Source organism: Tamandua tetradactyla, chromosome 10 (genome assembly GCF_023851605.1).
Source record: "Tamandua tetradactyla isolate mTamTet1 chromosome 10, mTamTet1.pri, whole genome shotgun sequence".
In the NCBI taxonomy this organism is placed as follows: Eukaryota; Metazoa; Chordata; class Mammalia; order Pilosa; family Myrmecophagidae; genus Tamandua; species Tamandua tetradactyla.
The window spans coordinates 51,441,592-51,465,977 of NC_135336.1; the positions used below are offsets into that span (position 1 = coordinate 51,441,592).

The window sequence follows — 24,386 nt, forward strand, 5'->3', positions numbered from 1 at the left end:
TAAAAAACCAAATCAATAAATTGAGGGAGGACATGAAGAAGGCATGGGATGAAACCACATATCTAATAAGGGTTTGCTCAGGATTTATAAAAATATCCTACAACTCAACAATAAAAATTCAAACAACCCAATTTAAAAATGTAGTAACAACTTCAATAGGCATTTGTTCAAAGAATATACAAATGGCCAAAAAAGGATATGAAAAGATGCTCAATATCATTAGACATTGGGAAATGCAAATCAAAACCACAATGAGATACCATTTCACATTCACTAGAATGGCTATCATTTAACAAAAGAAAATTACATTGATGGAGAAGACATGTAGATATGGGAACACTCATTCATCATTCATGGAAATGTAAAATGGTATAGCCACTGTGGACACAATTTTGGTTTTACTTCAGAAAGTATAGAATTACCATATGACCCAGCAATCCCATTTCTAGGATATACCCAAAGAATTGATAGCACAGATTTGAACAGGTATTTGTATACTAATGCTCACGGAACTATTCACAACTGCCAAAAGAAGGCAACTCAAGTGTTAATCAACTGAAGAATGGAGAACCAAAATGTGATATAAACACAGAATGGAATATTATTCAGCTGTAAAAAGAAATGAAATTCTGATACATGCTATAATATAGAAAATCCTTGAAAACATCATGTTTAGTGAAACAAGTCAGGCACAGAAGGTGAAATACTGTATGATTTCATGGATATGAAATAATTAGAATAAGCAAATGTAAACAGTCAGAAAGTGCCATAAATGTTACCAGAGTTCATGATTGGAGTGAGAAATGGTAAGTTAATGCTTAATTGATGCAAAATGTATGTTTGGATTGATGGAAAGTTTCTGTAATGGACAGTGGTGATGGCAGCCCAGCACTGTGAAGGTAGATTAGGACACCATACTATCATACATGTTAACGTGGTTAAAGGGTAAAATGTAAGTTGCTTATATGTTACTAGACTAAAAATATTTTTTAACACCAGAAGATAGTATAATACAAACAAGGAATCATAATGTAATCTATGGATTACAGTTAATACTACAATTGTTTTTTAATTAAATTAACTAATTAGTTAATTAATTTTTTGCATGGACAGGCACTGGCAGGCAAGAACTCTGCCACTGAGCCACTATCGCACAGCCCTAATACTACAATTAAAATAATACTCTTTCATTACCTGTAGTAAAGGTACTACAATTATGTAAAGTGTTACTAAAGTATAACTATACAGGAATTCCATATTTTCTGCACAATTTTTCTGTAAAGCTACAACTTGGCAATACAAAAATATAAATAAATAAATAAATAAATAAATTGAAGGTAACTAAATAGAACAATTGTCAACCTAATTTTATAATTTAATTTTATGATTTTTAATAAAATTATTAAATTAAATTTTATAATATAAAAATTTTATAATTTTTTTAAACATCACCTTATATCATGGACTCTAACACTTAAGTCACCCTAGTTTAACATCTTTGGTAGATTGAATCATGATTAATATTCCCCAACAAATCCCATGTTCTAAATCTCACACTACGTTATTTTCATTGTGATTCCATCTGTAAATAACACCTTTGAATGTATTATCAGTTAAGTTGTGAAGTCATTTGTGAATAAGTTCTTCTAAATGTTATTTTGATGTGACAAAACTGAATCAGGGTGGGCCTTAAGCCATGTTAATTGTGGTTTTGTAAGGAGAGGAAATTCAGACCCAGCCAGAGCAGTTAGAGAAAGCCAGTCCCTCAGAGAAAGCCAAAAGAGGGGCTCATGTGATAGAGGTAAAGATGGAAGCCATGGAATTCCAAGGTTTGTGGCAAGCCAGCAACAGAGTGCCAATATTTTGAGGAGAAAGCATGACCAGTTGAGACCATGATATTAGATTTTAGCAGCCTTCCAGTGACCCAATAAATCCTTGTGGTTTTTTTTCTTTTTACCTTTTTTTTTTTTTTTCATAGGCAGGCCCTGTGAATCAAACCCGAGCCTCTGCCTGGCAGGTGAGAATTCTGCCAGTGAGTGACCATCACACCACCCTAAATCCCTGTTTTTCAGTCAACAAAGTTGTGGTATGGTATACTAAGACAGTGTCCATTTTCTGATAAGGCCTTGTTCTTTCAAGCTTTCAGGACTTGCTTTACCTTTGCTTAGAGTTCCCACAGAAAACTGTCCTTTCTTTTGTCTTTCACCTATTAAAATACACATTATTTGAAAGATTTATCTGCAATGACAATTTGTTTGAAAATCGTTCCTTCTTTCTCATGGTGACTATGATGATCTTTATTTTTGTTCCCAAATAACATATTTACATACTTCTTTATAATATTTATCTTTTATTGCATTCTTGTTAATAATGTGTCATTTTCATTCCAGATTATGAGCTTCTTGTAACAAATCTTTTATAATATCTAAGAAATTTTCAACCCCACCATACTCACACCCTGAACTCCACACTTGTGTATTCTAAATCCTTGATAAACGTTGAACTGAACTGAAATTTTAGCAATAAATGTACTAATTATTGAGGATCTAGGACAGTTTTCTATAAGGTGCCCAAATGATATATGACATGATCCCTGTTTAATGATAGTTGATTAAAACTTATATATATAATTGGAAAAACATAAATGACAAACATGAAGTAACTAATGTGTTATGAAGGCAGGAAAGCATCATGTAGGGAAGAGAGAAAATCAATTTTACCTAAAGAACCTAGGAAAGTCCTCATGGAAGTGGATAGATTTCATCTCAGGATAATAAGGACTAGGAGAGAAAGAGAGGAATATAAAGGTGCTTTAGGTGAGGAAAATTTTATGAGGAAGTTCAATGAGTCAATGCTGAATCAAATGCATAAAGGAGCAATGAGGTGAAGCACATGACCATGTGCCCTGAGCTGAGTGGGGGAAAGCAAAGTGATAGGTCCAGTGCAGATAGACTGCTGATTATCTGGAATACCCGAATAAGGACAATGGATCTGTTTGGGAAGTAATCAGGGACCAGTAACAATTTTTAAGAATTCTTGAACATCATTTTTGTCCAATCATTCAAAGAATATTTATTGAACATATCAAAGTGCCAGACACCATTCAAGGTGATAATAATACAGGAATGAACAAAATAAGTACAGTCCCTTCCTCTTAAGCTTCTACATGCTAAAGTTGGCGGTGGAAGGTTTGATTGATTAGTGATGCACCAAAAATAACTATATAGTATGTTGAGAAGTGATTAGTGATACGAAGAAAAAGACATGGTAAGAAAGTGAAAGAGTAGAGATAAACAGGAATTCTGAGAAGAACAGAGGAGTGAACAGAATACTGAGATAACAATCTCAGTAATTCATATGTGGGTCTTAGTAATTATATCTGAATTATTCTAAAGAGAGCATTGTAGGATGTGGGAACAGAGTCACTCACAGGATGACTAACCACATCTGATAGTCTCTTCACAACCCTGTTCTAATTACATCTCATAAACCATGCTAATCTTTCTTCCTCCAGCAAGTGGTTAAAATAAGCTGAGGCTGTTTTCTACCTGTTTTAGGTTTTATGCACAGTATGGCAAACAGGTTCATCAAGGTGACATCAGTTACATCAAGTCAGCAATATCATCATCCAGTGCACTTTAGTGAGGGTTATTTCCTTTCTTAATCATTAATTAATGCCTCCATGGTTTATATATGTTAGGGAATGTATCTCCCCACAGAAATGAAATGACGAATTTGCACGTCAATTCCTTTAGGATTTGATGGAAAATTTACTTTCTACTGTAAGTAACATAACTATTAACACTGACTTATTAGTTGTCTTGAAGACCAAGATTTATATTTTGAAAATCTGTAAATCCTTTTATCTAAGGCAAGTAATGAGCTGTAACATAGTCCTTTTTTGTGAAAATCAGATACGAGCAATATTCAAATTATTTTTACTTTTAATAATGTCTATGAATTTCTATTTCTATAATTAATTTATCATTTTAAAAGTGTTCTTAGATTTCAACTCCTGATCTTTCTAATTTTTCTTTAAATTGAAGACTGTATAGACTCAGATGAGAAACAATACTGCAATGACTTTTTCTAATTATAAGTAGAATTTAAAAACATACAGTAAGGTAACAAAATAATTCTGCTAAATAATATAAGCATGTAAACTAAAAATTATTTCTAACTTATCTTGATGACTTTATGTTTTATATTTAATGTATTAACATAAATAAAAATTCAGGCAAAGAATTTAGATTGATGTTTTATTATGAAAAAATTAATTAGTATTGAGTATAGTATTTACATGATTAACATCTTCTGAAGCAAGTCCCATGACAGAAGATGAGCTTCCAAAGCAAAAAAATTGTCCTCATATTCTAGTAGATATATTTGATTTGCTCCTTTATTTGAATTATGGGAAAACTAAGGATAATGTCAACTTTACATTTATATATTAATTTATAAAATAAAGAGATACACTTTAAGAAAGTCTTGTAAAATCCAAGGAAGCAAAAAATACTAGGAATGAGTCATTTCAGATAACAGAAAAACACCTACATTTAAAAAAATGACTTACTTTGAATAATTTCCTTTGTAGACTCTTCAAAGTATAAAATCTCAATTTGTAGATGACAAAGAGGTGATTTAGTATCATTAATAGGATAGAATAGCAGTTCACTTGTCTGATAACAGAGAATGGAGATAGAATCTGAATCATTCTGATTTTTTCATAGCACTTTATAGGTGTTTTCAAAGAAGTACATTACAATTAATTTCAAATGCTTACAATTTAATATGGGAATTCTACATGAATGTATTTTAAAAACCCAAAGTAGATTATTCAAGATTATTTTGGGTATATAAAACATGTTTGATAGTTTAGCAAATGGAGATCAGTGTTGTCTAGAGTATTTAGCTAAAATGGTAATGAGTAGCATTATATATAAAACAAGATAAAGGATGGAAATGATTTTATTATTTGCCCGATTTGGTGGAAATGAGTGTGGTTGTTGGGGGTGGGTAGGAAGGAATGAAGAATGGGTGGATAGAGTGACAAAACTGAATGAACTGTTGATCAATGTAGAAGATGATGATGGAGGTGGTTAAGGATAGAGAGAACTTTAAATGTCACACTAAGGAATGAGGATTTATCTTAGAGGAAGCAGAGTTTAAAGTTTTCCTAGAAGCATACTGTTGATTCTGTCAGTATTAGAAAGCTATGGCCATTGAATATTAAAAAGATAAATAGATGTAGAAATCAAGGAAACATGAGCTTAAATGAGTAATCAAATAAAAGGAAGGTCATGTGATAAGCTAAAAATATTAGGAGGAATCTCTTTGGAAAGGCTCAACATGATGGATATTCATACACCTTACAATCCTTATAATTTGTTCACCATTATCTTGGCATGCTCACGATCCTAGTAATATTAGATCATCAAGGAGACCCTGAAAGCAACAAATGCTATATTCACATAAAAGAGAAAAAAATTAATTTACAATAGTCTCAGAGAATTTCCTCTGAGAGGCAGGAAATAGGTGACATAATGGGTTGACATAAAAAAGAAGGTGATATTACTAATTACTAATTAAATAAATATGTGGCTAGCTTGTCCCAAACCTTTCCAGGTGAGTTTCATCAGAGACACACAGTCCCCCCTTCATTCCCAGTGATCTTTATGTACTTCCTTTCATAATTCCAATACTATAGGTAAAATGTTTGCTCAGGAGAAAAAAATACATATAAAGGAAAATTGCTTTAAAGTAGGCTTTAAGAATATTCAATACAACACTGACATTGCAATTATTTGGAAATTCTGAACTAATATGTGTATCCTAGTTTTGTACAATATCCTTGACTAAATTCATACAGCAAACCATCACTACTGTAAGCACTGTCTTTGAAATTGTAAAAATGTTCCTATGTATCCTGGTCTCATAGCTCACAGCCATATAGCTAACTTTAGGGGAAATAATGTCCCCTAGAAGCCTGCGTGCCTGAATTTGAAAGAAAGAAGACAAATGAAGAGGCTCTTCTGCCTTTTTCACAGTGAGAAATTTGAAGGGAAAATAAGACACATTCTAAATTAGAATTTGTCCATAAATCCCATCTCAACAGAGAAGGTGGAGATGACCAAAGATAATCACTCCATGGAAAATGTTTTTACCCTCACTGGATTTACAGATAGACCAGAGTTGAAGCCCCTTCTGTTTGTGGTGTTCTCCATCATCTACATGATCACCATGGTAGGAAATCTTGGTTTGATGGCACTGCTCTGTATGGAGTGTCGTCTTCACACACCGATGTACATATTTCTGGGCAACCTGGCTCTGATGGACTCATGCTGTTCCTGTACTATTACTCCCAAGATGTTAGAGAATTTATTTTCAAATGACAGAATGATTTCCCTCTATGAATGTATGGCACGGTTTTATTTTCTCTGTCTTCCTGGAAGTGCAGCCTGTTTTCTTCTAGCAGCAATGGCCTATGACTGGTATGTGGCCATATGCAGCCCACTGCAGTACCACTCCAGGATGACAAAGAAACTCTGTGTTCAGATGATTGCAGTGGCCTACATAGCTGGAAATTTGCATTTCCTGATTCATTTAGGGTTTCTCTTTAGGCTAACTTTCTGTAGATCTCATCAAATCAATCACAATTTTTTATGATGTTCTTCCTTTGTGCAGACTTTGTTGTGTTGACCCGTATATCAATGAACTAATGATACCCATCTTGTCAGGGTCAATTCAGATCTTTACTATTACCATAGTTGTCATCTCCTATTTCTGCATTCTTTACACTATTTTCAAAATGAAATCCAAACGGGGAAGAGGCAAAGCAGTATCAACTTGTGCATCCCATTTTCTCCCTGTCTCCTTATTTTATGGTTCTGTTCTTTTTGCTTATGTTCTACCAAATTCAGTTCAAGAAGAAGATAAAGACATACATATTGATATTCTTATACTATAATAATACCTTTTTTAAATCCTTTTATTTATAGTCTAAGAAATAAAGATATAATAAATGTTGTGAAAAGGATTATGAAGAATAAATCACATAACATTCTGAAACAAACATCACACCCTCTAGCAAACTGAATATGCTGAATTCTTTTTTTTAAGTCAAGGGATAATAGGAAAATGTCAAATGGAAATATTGTATGGAAAATATTAAATCAATATTACATTTTGATGTGTAAGTCAAATAATGTATATATGGATATTTAAGTTCTGAAAACATGGTTTCTATTGAGATGTATTTCAAAATATGATCTACTAGAGTCCATTAGGTATGAGTATATGATTGCCCATGAGGTCTTCAATTGTCTCCGAATATATTTAGTTGCAATACATAACAAATTCAACAAATACTGCAAATAGGAGATAGTATATAAAAGCAATATTGTTCACAAATATATGGAATCATGTATTGTACAAATTCAGGCACAATCCAAGTTCTCAGTATTAATCTCTTCTTATGCTACACCATGTATCAGATATAAAATGAGATTTGAATTTGATTCTCAATTTCGTGTTTGTTCTGGAGATCGTTTGAATATGGATTCATGGAAGAATACGTATTTTCAAATTAAGAACATTTTCCATTTTTTTCTTAGTTCTGTATCTTCTCAAGCTCTGTGAAACAGTCTTTCAAATGCAGATTTGTCTCTCAATAGTTGAACATGATGCTACTGACAATGAAATCCCTATGGATTTGTATGCTTTCACATAGTTTAATTAGTTGTCCATGATGTATGACAGTGCAATTACAGAATATTAAATCAAAGTATTCTCACTTCTTACATGTCATCTTCATTATTAGTAATATCACTAACCCACACTGCTTATAATGCAACATTATATTAGATTTATATCATTTGTAGAAATGGGCAGATGCTGTGCAAGTACCTGAAAAAAGCATATGTAGAACAATTAACACTGAAAACTGAACTGAAAGAAAAAATAACTTATTTGGACCCTACTATCTGCCAGGTATTATTTTTCATGTTTTTCCAGAGTAAAAATTCACATTTTCACATATTTAGTAGTTTATCCACATTCATTTAGGTCACCTGAGAATAGGGGTGGGATTTGGATCAATACTACCTTTTTCTCCTAGGATTTTACAACACAGTAGCTTAAGTCATAGTTAATCTCAAATTGTTTGCAATCTAATAAGGATATTTGGCATACAAAAATGGATAAGAAAACAATACACATGGAATTCTAAATTGTGTTGGGTGTATATCACATGTTTGGTTGCTCAGACAATGAAGATCATCCTATACAGCGGTGTTTACTAACATAGTAACATTAGAAGTTAATTTGCTTTAAGAACAGACATATTATTGATATTTTGGGGGGGAATGGAATAGTATCATAAATATTGCTAGTGTTTGCAGAAAGATTTTTACCCCGGGGGTGGGGGAATAAAGTGAACAATGAGCGGACAGTCTGAGAATGCTGGCAGAACTATTGGGGAGAACAGTTTGGTGAATGTGACAAATAAGGATGGAAATGGTTAGGTTACTGAAAATCTTAAGTCATCTGAATTTATCTTAAAAGCATCAGACATTGAATTCTTCTTGGAAGCAGAGTAATACAATTTTATTTTCTAAAAACAGTTTGGTCATTTTATTGGAAAGGGAGATGTGAAGCAATGAGACTAATCCCAACAATTCACGTAATAGGTGATGAGAGTAGAACACAGAGGGGACTCTGCATAAAGAGAGGGTTACATGGATATAAGCAGTTTGTTAAAGAAGAATAAACAGTAAATTGCAACTTTTGGTAATTAAATGAAAGCCTATTTTCTTCTCAAATATCAGTGTCATATTTGATATTATGTAACCAGCATTTAATACATTGTATGACACATTTGGCACTCAGTAAATATTTCCTGAGTACATAATAAATTAATGAATGTGATTTTTATATCTCTACTTACTGGTGAATGTAAACATTGCTAAATACATTTTTTCCATTTTAAATTTTCCTGAAAAATCACCTTCTTGGGTCCTTGCCTAAATTTTAGTGAGCCTTGTGATTTTCTTTTTATTTATTTTTACATTGAAAGTCTGTTGAAGTTGTGTACATAGCTGCAGTTCATTTTTTCTCAATGATTTACTTGCCTTCAAATTTTGCGTATGATGTTTTGTAACCTACAGAAATTTTCCCTGAATGATAGTCATATCTTTGGTGTGTGATAGGGGTCCTCTTTCACTCTTTTGCACATAGATATCCATTTCTTTCAACACCATATGTTGAAGATAATATTCTTTCCCCATTAAGTGGTCTTTTCACTTTTGTCAAAAATTGGTTGTTTATAGACGTGAGGGCCTATTTCTGAACTCTCAGTTTGATTCCATTTGATTTATCCATCCTGTGCCAGTCCCATGCTGTTGTGACCACCATAGCTTTGCAATAAACTTTAAAGTCAGGAAGTGTGAGTCCTCCACTATCATTCTTCTTTGAATGAAATGAAGAAAGTGGTCCCTTACCCTTCCATGTAAGTTTTCAGGTCATTTCCAAGAAGGGAAAGCTTTACTTCTTCCCTTCAAATTTGGATGTCTTTATTTCTTTTTCTTGGCTGTCTGCTGTGGCTAAAACTCCAGTACAATGCTGAATACTCAGTGTCAGTGAGCATCTTTGCCTGGTTCCAGATATTAGGTGGAAAGCTTTCAGGCTGTCACCACTGAATATGATGTTAGCTGTGTGCTTTTCATATATGCCTTTTGCCTTGTTGAAGATTTTTCCTTCTATCCCCAATTTTCCAAGTGCTTTTCTCATGAAAGGATGCTGAGTTTTGTCAAGTGTTTTTCAGCATTGAGATGATCTGAGGCTTTTTCCCTTTGTTTTGTTAATGTGCTGTATTATATTAATAGATTTTCTTGTGTTAAACCACTCTTGTATAACTAGGATAAAACTTACATCAGGATGCTGTATAATTTCATTAGAGTGCTGTAGGATTTGATTTGCAAGTATTTTGTTGAGGATTTTGCATGCATAATCATAAAGGAAATTGTTCTATAATTTTCTTTCCATGCATTATCTTTATCTGGCTTTGGCATTAGGGTGATGCTGGCATAGTTTTAAAAGCATTGCATGGAAGTCTTCAGCTACTATTGCATGATGTCTATTTCTTCTTTCTATTCTGTCAATCTTTACTTCATATTTTAGGTTCATGCTTCCAGTGAATATAGGTTTATAATTGTTATATTTTCTTCTTTAATATATCTTTTAATCAATACATAGTATCCTCTTTTGTCTCTTGTAACATTGACTCAAAACATCTTGCGTCTGATATTAGTCTAACTACCCCAGGTCTCCCTTTGTTCAGTATTTATATAGGATTTTTTTCATTTTCAACTTCTATGTGTGTTTGGATCTAAGATGTGTCAGCAATAAACAGCATAGAGATGGGTCATGCTTCTTTATAAATTCTGCCGACCTTTCCCTTTGGAGAGTTTTATCCATTCATTCACATTTTAGATAGTTACTGGTAAAGCAAGACTTCTGAGGTTTTTGTAATCATCTTATTCTGTTTTGTCCTTCTTTTTTTCCTGTTCTACCTTGATCTTCTTTAGATGACATTTTGAAATGAGCCATTTTATGTCACTTCTCATTTCTTTATGTGTAGAAGTTTTAGATATTTTCTTGCTGGTTACCAGGGGATTACATTTAGAATCTTAAATCTATGCAAATTTAGTTTGTATTGCTAGCACTTTAACTTCAACAGTCTACACACACACACACACAGTTTCTTTAACCCTCTGTCCTGCTCATTTATCTGGTTCCTGTCACAGATTGCATCTTCATATATTTTGATTTGAATAACATAAGCTTATGACTTCTGTTTTTTATTTTTCTTTTAAGTCAAATAAAAAGTGCAAAGAAAAACCAGAAATATAAATGAAAAATGAGAAAATACTGTAATTTTTATTTATCCACATACACAGATACCTATGCCAGAGAGATTTGTTTTTCCTATAGCTTCACATTTCTGTCTAGTAACTTTTTCTTTCTGCATGAAGGGTTCCTACTAGTATTGTTATTTAGGCCTTGCTAGTAGAAATGAACTCTGATAGCTCTTCCTTATCCAAATTATCTTAAATTATCAGTCCTTCTTAAAGGATATTTTTTTCCAGATATAATGTTCTTGTTTAATAGGTTTTTTCTTTTAGCACTTTAAATATGTTATCCCGTTGCCTTCTGTCCTCCATGGTTTATGACAAAAATTTTTAATCTTATTGAAAATTACTTATACTTGATACATTGCTTCTTCTTTTTGTTTCCAAGATTCTACCTTTGTCATTATATTTTTATAATATAACTATAAGGTGTCTCAGTATGAATCTCCTTGAATTTGATCTGTGTGGAGTGTTGGCTTTTGTGGATGCACGTGTTAATGCCTTCAGTCATATTTGGAGTGTTTCAGCCACTATTTTTTAAATATATATTGTGTCACATTCTCTCATTCTGAGACATCTATGATACATGTATTAGTACATTGATGATTTCCTACAGGTTCCTCAGATACTTCTATTTTTCTTCGGTCTTCCTTTTTTTCTGCTCCTAGGATTGTCCAAATTCAATTGTATTATCTTGAGGCTGTTCAAATCAGCCTGCTCATATATTCTGTTCATAACTTCTATTGAATTTTTCATTTCAGTTTTTGTGTATTTCATCTCCAGAACCTCTATTTACTTCTTCTTTATAGTTTCTAATTTAGTATTGTAATACTCTTTTTGTTAATATGACATTTTCCTGCTATCCTTTTAGTTCTTTGTCCATGTTTTCCTAATTGATCTTAATTAAGAAAATTGATTAAAATTTTAGCTTTTATAATGAATTTATTAACCTAAAATATATAGTTTTTAGGCAGTGGAAATGTCCATCTCAAGGCCTGAGTAAAATGATAACAGACTCTGAGTACAGCTGCCAGCATCTGAGTCACCTCTGTCACATGGGAGGGCACATGACCAGTGCTTACTTATCCTTGTCTCCTGGGGTTCATTGTTTTCAGGTTTTGGCTTCATTGAGTTCCACTCTGCTGTCTGTGGGTTCTCTCTTAGCTTCCCTAGGACTTTTATATACCTTCTATGGGTTTTTTCTATTCTTTATCATCTTATAAAGGACTTCAATAAGAGGATTAAGCCCACCTTGAATGAGGTAGGTCACATCTCAGTTGAAATAACCTAATCACAAGAGTTCTACTACAATAGGGCTAGACCCAAAGGAAGACATTAAAGGGACATAATATTTCTGGGTACATAACAGCTTCAAACTCCCACATCTGGTTATTGTCACATTTGTGCAAGTGAGTACTGAAGTTTCCAATGGATCACCTGAAAGCTGAATACATTCTTTGGAAACACCATGTGAAATATCATCCTTACAACTTTCTGACTATTTGAGTCAGACACTCTGCAAGGCCCTTGGAACCTTTCTTTCCTTGTGGTTTCTTGCCACAAACCAAAATTGACTGGATGGCAACTGTGGCTTTAAATATAATAGGATTCTTGTTGTGTTCCTGACAAACTCATTTTTGCTTTGAGAACCAAGATCTCTATAAAAATATTGATCAGAGATGACAGCACCAGAAGTACAAATTTCTCAAGTGGGACACTGGAGAATTCCTAATCCATATTCAAACTACTGAGGACTTGGTACCATATAATTATTATTCATTGTTTTTTGGAATACACTACAGCATGGAAGATGTAATCTCATCATCAAACGTTATCCATGTTAAAATGACTCCTCAATTTTGTGTTCTAAACACCACTCCAGAATTTTCTTTAACCAGAAGCTTCTGTGTGATGGGGGAAGTGATAGAACTAGTGGAACGGGTATTGCCCAGTGCCACAACACTTTTGCTGTAAGGGAGATTTCTTAATCCAATGATATGATATGCATCACTCTGCCAGGCCTCAGGTTGTGGTGCTATTTAACGTCTTGTAGATTGGAAAAATAAATTGTACCTGGATTATGTGTGGATTCCAGTTAAATGAATTCTTCCTCTCAGTGTGAAAGATGTTTACACTAACTGTGCCCATTTGAAATTGTTGTGTACTCCAAAAAGCCATCGTGTTTATTTCTGATTCAATATTGTTGGGTGGGATCTTTTGGATTAAGTTATTTCTATAGAGATGTGCCTACCAAATTGTGGGTGTAACCTTTTGATTAGGTGCAACCTTTGATTAGGTGCAATGTTTGAATGGAGATGTGTCTATTGCCATTCAAGGTGTGGGTGCTTACTGGAGTCCTTTAAGAAGGAACCATTTCAGAGAACACTTCAGAGCCCACACAACCAGAGACCTTTGGAGATGCAAAGAAATCACCCCCTGCGGAAGCCATTTACAGAAGTAGTGAGAGAAAGCTAGCAGATGTGCCTTTTCAGCTGAGTGAGAAACCCTGAACTTCATCGGCCTTTTTTTGAGCCATGGTATCTTTATCTGGAAGTCTTAGTTTGGACATTTTCATGGCCTTAGGACTTTAAACTTGTATCTTAATACATTCTCTACTTAAAAGCTATTACATTTCTTGTTTATTGCAATCTGGCAGCTTTAACAAATGCAAATACTAGTCAATTTGCTACTGAGTGGCTAATTGTACCCCTTGAGATAGTATGCCACATTAGGAAACCACAAGGATCTTTCTTTCTGGAAAGCTGGAAACTTGGCAGCAATAGCAGATGTTTTACTTTTGAAAAGTGGGTGTCCATGCTATTAGGGATATGCATGCCTCCATCAACCCATTATATTCACTTTGTCCAAGTGTCCATTGAGCTACCACTAGGTTGGCAGAAGAAATAAACTACATGACTTCAACTAGCTGAGTTATTCTATTTACTCAGTTGCTTAGTGCCTCCTCCATGGTAGATACACATTGGGGGGCATTAGCATGTGATATAAGTAGCTCCCTACTTATTACATATTTCAATAGATGCATCCATGCATTCTTCCACTGATCTTCTTGTCCTGATCTTTTAGTATTTCTCCTTCCAGGCCACTGGCAACATCCAGGAAATTTACCCCTTCCTGAATTTATAACTACTTGCTTTGGGACACATCTCTTTATGTTCAATAGAAATAGATAATCAATGCATTTCCCAAAAGGAATTTCTCTCATTGGTGTCTTTCAAGGGCATCCTTGGATGGAGATAGAGATCCGCATCGCCTAATGGACCATGTTAGAACAATGCCTGGGTTTTTCTTCCTCTATCATCTGTCATAAGAATCCTTATGAGGCCCAAAGTATTATCTGATGTAGCGATATCAGTGTAACAGCTAGATGATGTGGATGTCTTGGTACCTGATATCGATATCTTGATACCTGCTTGTGCAGGTTACTGTGTCCTAAATCCCAGCTTCTGCCTGATCCTGGAAGTACCACTTTTGTCTTACAATGGCTTACTGCTGAGCCTGAAGGAACTTCTACTTTGATAGTCTGAAAAATTCCAGTTGATGTAGGGAAATTCTCACCATCAATAGGTGTCCAATGATCAGGAGCTCTGACACTAGAGTATTCACAATATGCCTGGGAGTTATTCTTTGCATAGTTTGTAATTCTATGCTGCACACTGCTAAGCCTTGGTCGAAAATCATAGATGTCCATGTGTGGGTTTCCTATTGGGGCTTTCCATAAACTTCCTATAAACTCCATTATCTCTTCCAAGATATCTGTATTAGTTTGTAAGCTGCTGGATTGTGATATACCAGAACTGGAATGGCTTTTTAAAAAGGGAATTTAATAAGTAACAAGTTTACAGTCCTAAACCTATAAAAATGCCCAAACTAAGGCATCCAGTGAAAGATACATTATTTCAAGGAAGGTCGATATGTCAGGAACACTTCTGTCAGTTGCGTAGTCACATGGATGGCATCTGCTGGTCCCTTACTCCCGACCTCCATAGCTTTCAGACTTTTCCTATGGGGGGTCCTCATTTTGCTTCTCTTGTGCTGTCCTTCATCTCTTGGCTTCTCTTGGCTCTCTCCAGGTTCTGCCTTGCTTAGTATCTCATGGCAATGTCTGCTGGGTTACAAGCATCTCCAAACATATGTGTCTCTGCTTTCCATTTGTCTGCATCTATTATCAGCTCTGCTCTGACATTACTCTTGGCTCTCTCTCTGTTGGTTTGGAGGCTTCTGTCATTTCTGTAGGCTCTTTCCAAAATGTTTCCTCTTTTAAAGGATTCTAGTAAACTAATCAAGACCCACCTGGAATGGATGAAGTCACATCTCTAATCAAAAATCACACCCACAATTGGACACCACATCTCCGTAGAGATAATCTAATCAAAAGTTTTCAGTGTACATTATTGAATTAGGAGTAAAAGAAACAGCTGGCTCCACAAGATTGGTTCAGGATTAAAACAAGACATTTCTGGGGTATATAATACTTTCAAACTGGTATAATATCTTAATACAATAGGTCTGTCAAATATTATTGCTTAAATGTCAGGACTGCTAGCCTCAATGCTTGCTTCGAAACTCTTAATCATTAGCCATTCTTTTTTACTATCTAAATTGTGATACGACCTTGCTCTGTCAAGCTTACAGGCCACATCAATTACTCATGTGATTCCCTCAAGCAACTGCCCGTCCACAAACTCTCACCTTTTACAGTCCAACTTATTCTGTATGGTTCATCTTAAAAGACACTTCCATTCAGAAATCCTTCCTTCTTCTTCTTAAGCACTAGTTGATTTCTTCTGTATATTTTCATATAGCATGTTTATACTTCCTTTTATCAAATTTTGCATTGCACTTTCATTGATAATTTATTTTACCCCCAACCAGATTATTAGCATCTTGTCAAGAACCATTTGTAATGACTAAGAAGTTTCCAGCCCCACTCTGTCCACACCTTGTGCTCCCTCTACCCAGTATCTTGTTCATTGCTCTGTGTATGTGATAAAGCTGAAAATAAATGAAATTTTAGCAAATGTTGCAGTAAGCTCAGCCAAAAGATACATGGCATGTTTCTTGATTTGAGAATATTTATCTAAGGTTAATGCATTTAAATTGTCATACAAGTCACCCCTGATTAAATGACAAATGTGTTATGAGGGCAGATAAGTACTATGATGATCAAGAGGAGGGCAATAGACTTGGTCTAAAGGAATTTCCTTCTTCATGGAGGTAATCATATTTGAGCAGAAGGAAAAATAAGATAGAGTAGAATAAAGTGGAGAAAGTTATTTCATGTAATGGAAACATTGTGAGAAAATTTACTGAGTCAAGGGTGAAGCAATTGCACTGAGGAGCAGTGAAGGGATGTGCATAGCCAGGTGCTCTGAGATAAGGGGGAGAAAGCATGGTGATAAATCAGATAAAGACTGTGGAGTATGTGGAATACCACACCAAGGAAAATGGATTTTGTTTAAAAATAATGTGGAACCATTAATATTTCTTGAGTAGGGAATTCGTGAATATCCCATTTTATTCATTTAAGAAATATTTATACGGTACACAAAGTGCCAGAATATTCAAGGTGTTGGGAATGAAGTTTCACACAAAATAAAAGAAGTTCCTTTCCTCTTAAGATTATATGCTAATGTCGATTTGAGGAGGGGTTACAGATTATAAATGCACTAATAAATAACTATAAAATATGCTGAAAAGTGGTAAAACATAACAGAGTAAACTATATAAAGAAACTCTGAGGTGAAAAGGCAAAACAATCTAAATAATATCGAAATTTTTCCCATGAGGGCTTTGTGGTATGTGGAGACATTAAACTCAGAGTGAACAATCCTTTGACATTGTCAGAACCCATCACAAAGTTCAGTCTCCTCATTACCATATTTTAATCATTTTTAATAAAACACAGTCACATTTCTTCAAGTTAGTGCTCAAACAAACCTGAGACATTTTTGCACTCATTTTAGGAATGCACACAATGGTGAAAAGAATTGTGAAGGTGTAATAAGTTAAAATCATCAAGATAATTATCACATAGATTTTGTGACAGTTATTTGCTTTAACTTCAAGATCTCACAGAGAATCTTTAATTATGCTGCACAGGTATGTTTGGGGGACCAGATCTCCCTGTAGAAATACAATGATGTCAGTGCAAGAAAATGCCTTTAGGATTTAATGGAAAGCAAGCTTTCCACTGCAAAGCACATAATTATTGGCACTGACCTATTAGTAGCTTAACAAATGCTTATTAGTTTAATCCCAAATGCTTCAGAAACAAAGGTTTATGTTCTGAATTTTGTGGAGTTCTAAGACCATAAGGAAAACAAAAGGTGTATCAAGCCCTTCTCAGTGAAGCCTAGAGAATAGAAGGTTCTATGATGTTGACCCTTAATAATAACATACATGAGTATATATTTTTCTAAACTTATTTATCAATTTTCCTTTTTCTTAGATTTTAACTCATTATCCTTGTAACTTTTCTTTAAATTGGAGTCTATGTAGAGCTAGGATGAAGCATAATACTTCAACAAATCCTGAGTGATTCTGAGCATATAAAATAGAATTTCAAAATGGTTAGGTAAGTCATAAAATAATTTTGTTATACAGTTCAGGCAATTGCTTTGAAAGTTACTTCTTACATAGGTGACTAATGTAAATGGTTCATATTTAATGGCTTCAAATAAATAAATAGTTGGACAGTATTCCCTTTTGATATGTTGACTGCATAAAAAGAAATGCTTTTTGATCATGTAATATACATGATCACCATCTTCAGTCGATATATCCTAATGCATCATTAATAATGGGAGCAGATAGAATTTCAAAGTGAAAATTTTTTGTAAAACCCCCTAATAATACTCAAAGTGCTTTCTTTTTTATTTAGTGTTAGAAAGCTGGAGAATAAAAGCATTCAAACTTTTAAATTTTATTTATAAGCTATTTTCTCTTTTTAAAAAATCTTACAATTTCTGAAAAACAAAAATAGTAGTTGCATAAATTCAGGTAATAGAAAGCCAGCTATGTTTTTAAAAATGACGGATTTTGAATAATTTCCTTGTGGACTCTTCTTCGAAATTTAGAATCTCAATTTGCAAATGCAGAAGATTGACATAATATTATTAGTAGGATACTGGAATAAGTTCACTTGTCACAAACGATCAGAATAAATCTAGGATTTGAATCAATTTTCCTTTTTTCCTACTGTATTTTCCACCTCCTTTAATAGTACTATAAATCATAATTAGGTGGATATTGTACCTCATGTCTCCACCCTTAATTTACACTATTAGTTGTAAGCCTTAAATTCTTACACCCCCTTTCCTTTCAAAGCCACCAGATTTTTTTTATTTCTGTATCTTGCCTCCCAACCTTAACAACAGTGACTTCTACAGATTTTTGAAGGATAATTACCTAACTTGTTTTGGGCCTAAGACAGAAATGTGATTTTCTGAAAGTTTCTGATAAATATTTTTCCTTTGTTTGAAAAGCTATCCATCAAAATTGTAGCAACTATAACTTAGGGTCCATAGTGCATGGATTGGAAATCTGGCTCTGTCTTCACCCATTTTATCATTGAGAGAGAAGACAGTCGGGGAGTGAATTTAGTGCATAATGGAGGACAGCTGAGGAACTCTTTCTGAAACAGTGACAGAGCCACTAGTATAAAACATCTCTTCTGACTGTGTAATATAATAACTAGACTTAACATATAAGCTGGTTTGGGAAAGATGTTTTATTTGAAACTGGATGAAAACTACTTGATACACCTTCTATATTTGTCCTTTTTTTGCTATCTTAAATTAATCTTCAGAAAATCTTGTATCAACACGAAACTTTTCAGTTATATACAGTTCATGATTACAGCACAATTATTGAGAATTTTGCTTACATTTCTTAATTTGCTTTCTAATAACTTCCTATTTTTAAAGAATTGAGAGACAGAGAACTTTAAAAGTTTCTTCACAGATACTGAAGTGAAGGTCAGGAATGAAACCCAGGCCATCTGGCTCAAATCCTTGGTCTTGTTCCCTATTTATATCATGCCTAACACGAAGAAGTAAAAACAGTAGGAGAGGGAAATTCTTTCAAGAAGCCAAGAAGTGAAGTGGGCAGAGAAATAGGACTGGGATTCAAGAGACAGATGGATCAATCATCGTATAATTATCATTGAATCATACAAACATTATACAACATCATGGCAATAGTACATTGTATCAATATGACATAACTATTGATTGCGAACTTGGTCACTTGCCTGAGATAGTATTTGTCAAATTTCTCTACTATAAAATGATTGTTTTCTCCTTTTCCATACTGTTTTCTTTGAAGATGTCTCTATGTGAAGTCCTGAAGATGTCTCTATGTGAAGTCCACAAAAAGAGTTGGTGGGGAGTTATTCTCCATTTCCTTGATGGCGAAGTAATTTATAAGTTATTTAGAATTAACTGCAGGGGATATTTGTCTATTTTTCCCTATTTATTTATGTATTTAAGCATGTATTCATGTTAGTATTGATTCACAGATAGTTATTTTATAATTTGCCTTATAATCCAAGACTACAGTGTTTTTAGTTGCTCACATTGTTCCCTGCTTTGGCCATTAGGAACTTTTTTCACTTTTCTACTGTGTTCTTTTGACATACTCCTATCATTTTTTTTTTCCTTTTTGCTAGTACTGCCTAACTTTCTGGCATTACAGTATGCCCTAGGCTTATCTTGTATATTTTCATCCTCAATTCTAGATTCAGTCATTTATTCATGGTCCTGGTTCCTTTCATTGGGGAATGGTATGAAATATCAAGATTGGCATGATAGACAGCTTTCTAGCTGCAGGATTAACATTGATCCCAGGCAATCTCAGGCAACAGAATAAGGTGACCTTCATGGGTTCCAGTTGCTCTACATGTGCATCAGCAATTGGTATTGTCATTTTTTTGAATTTTAGCCAGTTTAGCAGATATCTCATTATTGTTTTAATTTGAAATCTCTTAATGACAAATGATGTTCAATATCTCTTTACATAGTTATTTGACATCAGTATATCTGTTTTTTGGGGAGGACCCTGTTAGGATCATTTGCCAATTTTTAAATTGTGTGTTCATCTCATACCAGGGTAGTTAAATGAATTTGTTTATTAGCACTGCTAGTTTTATCATGGAATCTTTGGGATTTTCTATAAAAAGAATCATGCCATGTGAAAATTGAGATGCTTTCACTTCTTCTTTTACAATTTGTTTGCCTTTTATTTCTTTTCTTACCTTTTTTCTCTAGCTAGAATGGACAGCAATATATTGAATTGCAGTGGTTGAAGTGCACAGCCATGTCTTGTTCCTGATCTTAGGGAGAATGTTCTCAGTCTCTCACCATAGAGTATGATGATAGCTGTGAGTATCTCATAAGTGATTTTTTTATCTTTTTTGAGGAGGATCTATTCTATTCTTAGTTTTCTGACTGCTTTTTAAAATTATCATGCAATATGATTAGATTTTGTCAATTTCCTTCTCTGTTATCAATTGCTGATCATGCTTTTGTTTTCTGATTCATTCTGTTGATGTTTTTATTACATTGATTGATTTTCTTATGTTGAACCACTATTGCATCCTGGGTAAATCCCAACTGGTTATGGTCTCTAATCCATAATAGGCTGTTGAATTTGATTTGTTGGTATTTTGTTGGGGATTTTTACTTCTATACTAACAAGGGACATTGGTCCATAACTTTCTTTCCTTGTGCTGCATTATATGGCTTTGAATCAGGTTGATTCTGGCTTCACAGAATGTCAGGAACGTTTTTTTCTACTTCAGTTTATTAGAAGAGTTTATGAATAATTGATGTTAATTTTTCTTTGTATGATTGGTAAAATTCGCCAGAGAAGCCATCTGGTCCTTGACTTCTTTTCTGGGAATCTTTTGCATACCATTTCAATCTATCTATCTTTTAAGATCTAGTTCTTCTTAAGTTAGTTTGGGTAAGTTGTGTGTTTCTAAGAATTTTCAGTTTCATCCTGATTATCTTCTTTGTTGGCAAACAATTGTTCATGGTATTGTCTTATAATCCTTTTAATTATTGTGTGGTTAATAGTGATGTCTCTAATTTCATTTTTCATCTTGGCTTTATGTCCTCTTTTTTCTTTGTCAATCTAGCTAAAGTTTTAAAATTCTATTGATCTTTAATAAGAAACTATTTTTGCTTTCAATGGTTCTCTCAATTGTTTTCTATTTTCAATTTCATTTAATCTTCTGTTGAATCTTTATTATTTCCTTCCTTTTACTAACTTTAGGTTTAAATTGCTCTTCTTTTTCAAGTTCCTGAAGATTTTAAGAAAGATTATTGATTTGACACATTTCTTCTTTTTAAAAGTATGCATTTACATGGATAAATGTCCTTTAATGAGCTGCCTTTCCTGCATCACATACATGTTGTTAAGTTGTGTTTTCATTTTTGATTCATCTCTGAGAATGTTCTAATTTTTCTTTTGATTGTTTCTTAGGCCCAGTGATTGTTTATGAACATGTTGTTTAATTTATACATGTATATGAATCTTTTTGTTTTACTGCTAGCATTGATTTCTAGACACATTCCATCCCAGTTGGAGAAGACGCTTTCTGTGATTTGTGTGTGACCTAAGTCACTTGTTTTGTGGCTTATGGTAGAGGATCATCCCCATGCAATTCATAATATATATTCTGCTGCTGATGTTCTATATAGGGCAGTTAGGTCAAGTAGGTCTGAAGTATTGTTCGGTCTTCTGTTTGCTTATGGATTTTCTGTGCAGATGATCTACCTATTATTGAAAATGGTATACTGAAGTCTCCATATATTATTATAGAACAATTATTATTATAGCATTTTCCCTGTTCAATTACGTCAGTGTTTACTTCTTGTATTTTGCGACTCTGTTATTCAATAGAAGGAAGTTTGTTTGTGTCATACATACATACATCCTTGGCAGTTTGACTCTTCTATTGATATATAATATCCTTTAATGTCCATTGTAACAGTTTTTGTCAGTAAATACATTTTACTTTGTCTTTAGCTTTAAGTATAATGTGATTCTTACTGTACTCTCAGGTAAAAACTTTTCTCTCTCAATACCAGGACCCTTCAATTCATACAGCTCAGGAATGTGAGAAGATAAAGTACGAATTCTCCACATGGGTCATGTGGTAAGTTCTTGGGCCCGTGTATTCAACCTACTAAGGACATTTCATCATATAATGTTCATTGATTTTTTTGATGCATTGCATCATGGATGATGAAGCCCCTTCATCCTTCTCAAAGAAGTAAACACAATTTTATCTTCTAAAGGCCATTCCATCAATTTTTGAAGACATCACTATCTGGATGATGTGATTATGTTAGAACCAGTAGACCAGTCACTGTGAATATCACACGTCCTTTGCTGTAAATAGGCATCTTAGATGAGGGCAATGTTAAGCATACTCTGTCAGCCCTCATATAGTTAGTCCCTGAGGTCTTATTATAGGAAAGACAACCCATATCTGCATTAGACGGTGACAGTTAAACTGAATTTATCCTTCATTCAGGGTAGGAATAGTAACAAATTTCACCTAGGGGTTGAATATTCTCTTTGAATAATTTTGCTTTATTGAGAATTCCATAGTGGTCTTTGTTGCTGGGAAGTTGGACATCTGGCTGCAATAGGAGTTGATATCAGTTTCAAAAAGCAGGAGCTCATGCTGTTACACATGTGCATGCCTCCATCTGAGTGTTATTCATGTGTCGATTAAAGCAGCACTGGGTGAAAGATGAAGGAAACTGGATGTTCACAACTGACTCAGTCATTCTGGATACTTGATCTTTAGTGTTCATTCCTTGGGAAATGTACTCTTGTGGAGATTATAATGTGACATAAAGCTCTCTCTCCTTCATATCCACTCCAATAGATCCATCTGTCTACTTCTTTCACAGATCCCCTTGTCCCTTACCTTCAAATCTTCCTCCAGGCCACTGACAAACATCCAAACCACTTACCTCATCCTGAATCTATGTATACTTACTTTGGACCACATCTCTTCTATAAAATGGAAATGGATCTGTGCACTGTCTAAAAGGAGAATTTTCCCTTATTTATGATTTTCAAGGGCACCCTGAGTAAAGCTAAATTTGGCAGAATATCATTTTTGCCAGTTCCTACATACAAACCTGGCCAAACAAGAAGCAAAATGACCTTTTCCTCCTCTGTCATTAGGTCATAAGGGAAATTTTGAGATTGCTGAAGTATAACCTGAGGCAGGGATGTCAGAGCAACAAGGTAGATGACTGGGGATATGGTTTACTTATTCGTAGATGACGGTATTTTCTGGCCCAAGCCATTCTTGATCTCAGATGCACAACTTTCATTTTAATATGTAATGCTTTTTGGCCTCATGTAACTTACACTTTGTTAGTCTGACATAGTGTAGCTCATTAATCACCTTTTATCCTGATGTTCTATTGTTCTCCATTGCTCAATTACTTGGCTCTAGCATTGTTCATAGTACATAGTGGAGTTATTATTTGCATAGTCATTTTATCTCTGCTGAAGGCCCTGTTTCAAAACTATGGGGTCTGTATTGTGATTTAGCTATTGGAGCTTTCTATAACTTTCCAGAAACTCCACATCTCTTTAGTGATATGAAGAAAAAACAGGGTAAAAAAGTGAGAGGGAGCAATTGGAGTGACCAGAAAAGAGGAGAATAATCTCAGTAATTCATATGTGGGTCTAGATAACATGAGCAGAATTATTGCAGAGAGATTTGTAGGACTTGGGATCAGATGTCACTCACAGATTGAAGAATCTGTGATGCTGGCTGAACCCCTCAAAACTTTTAGTCTCTACTCCACCATATTTAAACTATTTCCTCAGCACTGGGATAAAACCACCTGACTGTTTTCTGTTCATTGTAGATATTAGTGTTTTAAAATACATACATACATATGTACATATATACATACATACATATATTAATATTTAGCCAGAAACCTTAGATTGATGTTTAGATTATGGAAAAATTAACCAACTTTGACTATGGAATTTGCATGATTAGCATCTTCAGATAATACCTCTTAATGCAACATTTAATAAGAAAAGATAGCCCTGTAAAGAAAAACTAGATTTCTTCTGAAACATCTTATCAAGAGTTAAAAATGTTTTTCTTTTTCCTAAGTATTGGAAAACTAAGAATAATGGGAAGTGTACTATTATTTATTAATTTATAAGCTATATATTTTAGAAAATCTTAGAAATACCAAGGAAACAAAAAAAATGGTAGGAATAAGTCAATTCAGATAAAGGGCACCTATATTTAAAAAAAGGGTATGTTATGAATAATTTCCTTTGTAGTGTTTTCTTCAAGGTTAATAATCTCAATATGTAGATTCCAAGACATGACTTACTATCATTGGTAAGATACTAAAAACAAATACACTTCCCATAGTTGATCAGAGTAGAGAAAAAGTG

The 24,386-nt window shown here is 34.0% G+C and overlaps 1 pseudogene; it reads left to right on the forward strand.

The window, feature by feature from the left end:
• The first annotated feature begins 6,126 nt into the window (after positions 1–6,126).
• On the forward strand, positions 6,127–7,095 carry LOC143647923 (olfactory receptor 5K1-like; annotated as a pseudogene).
• Positions 7,096–24,386: the final 17,291 nt, after the last annotated feature.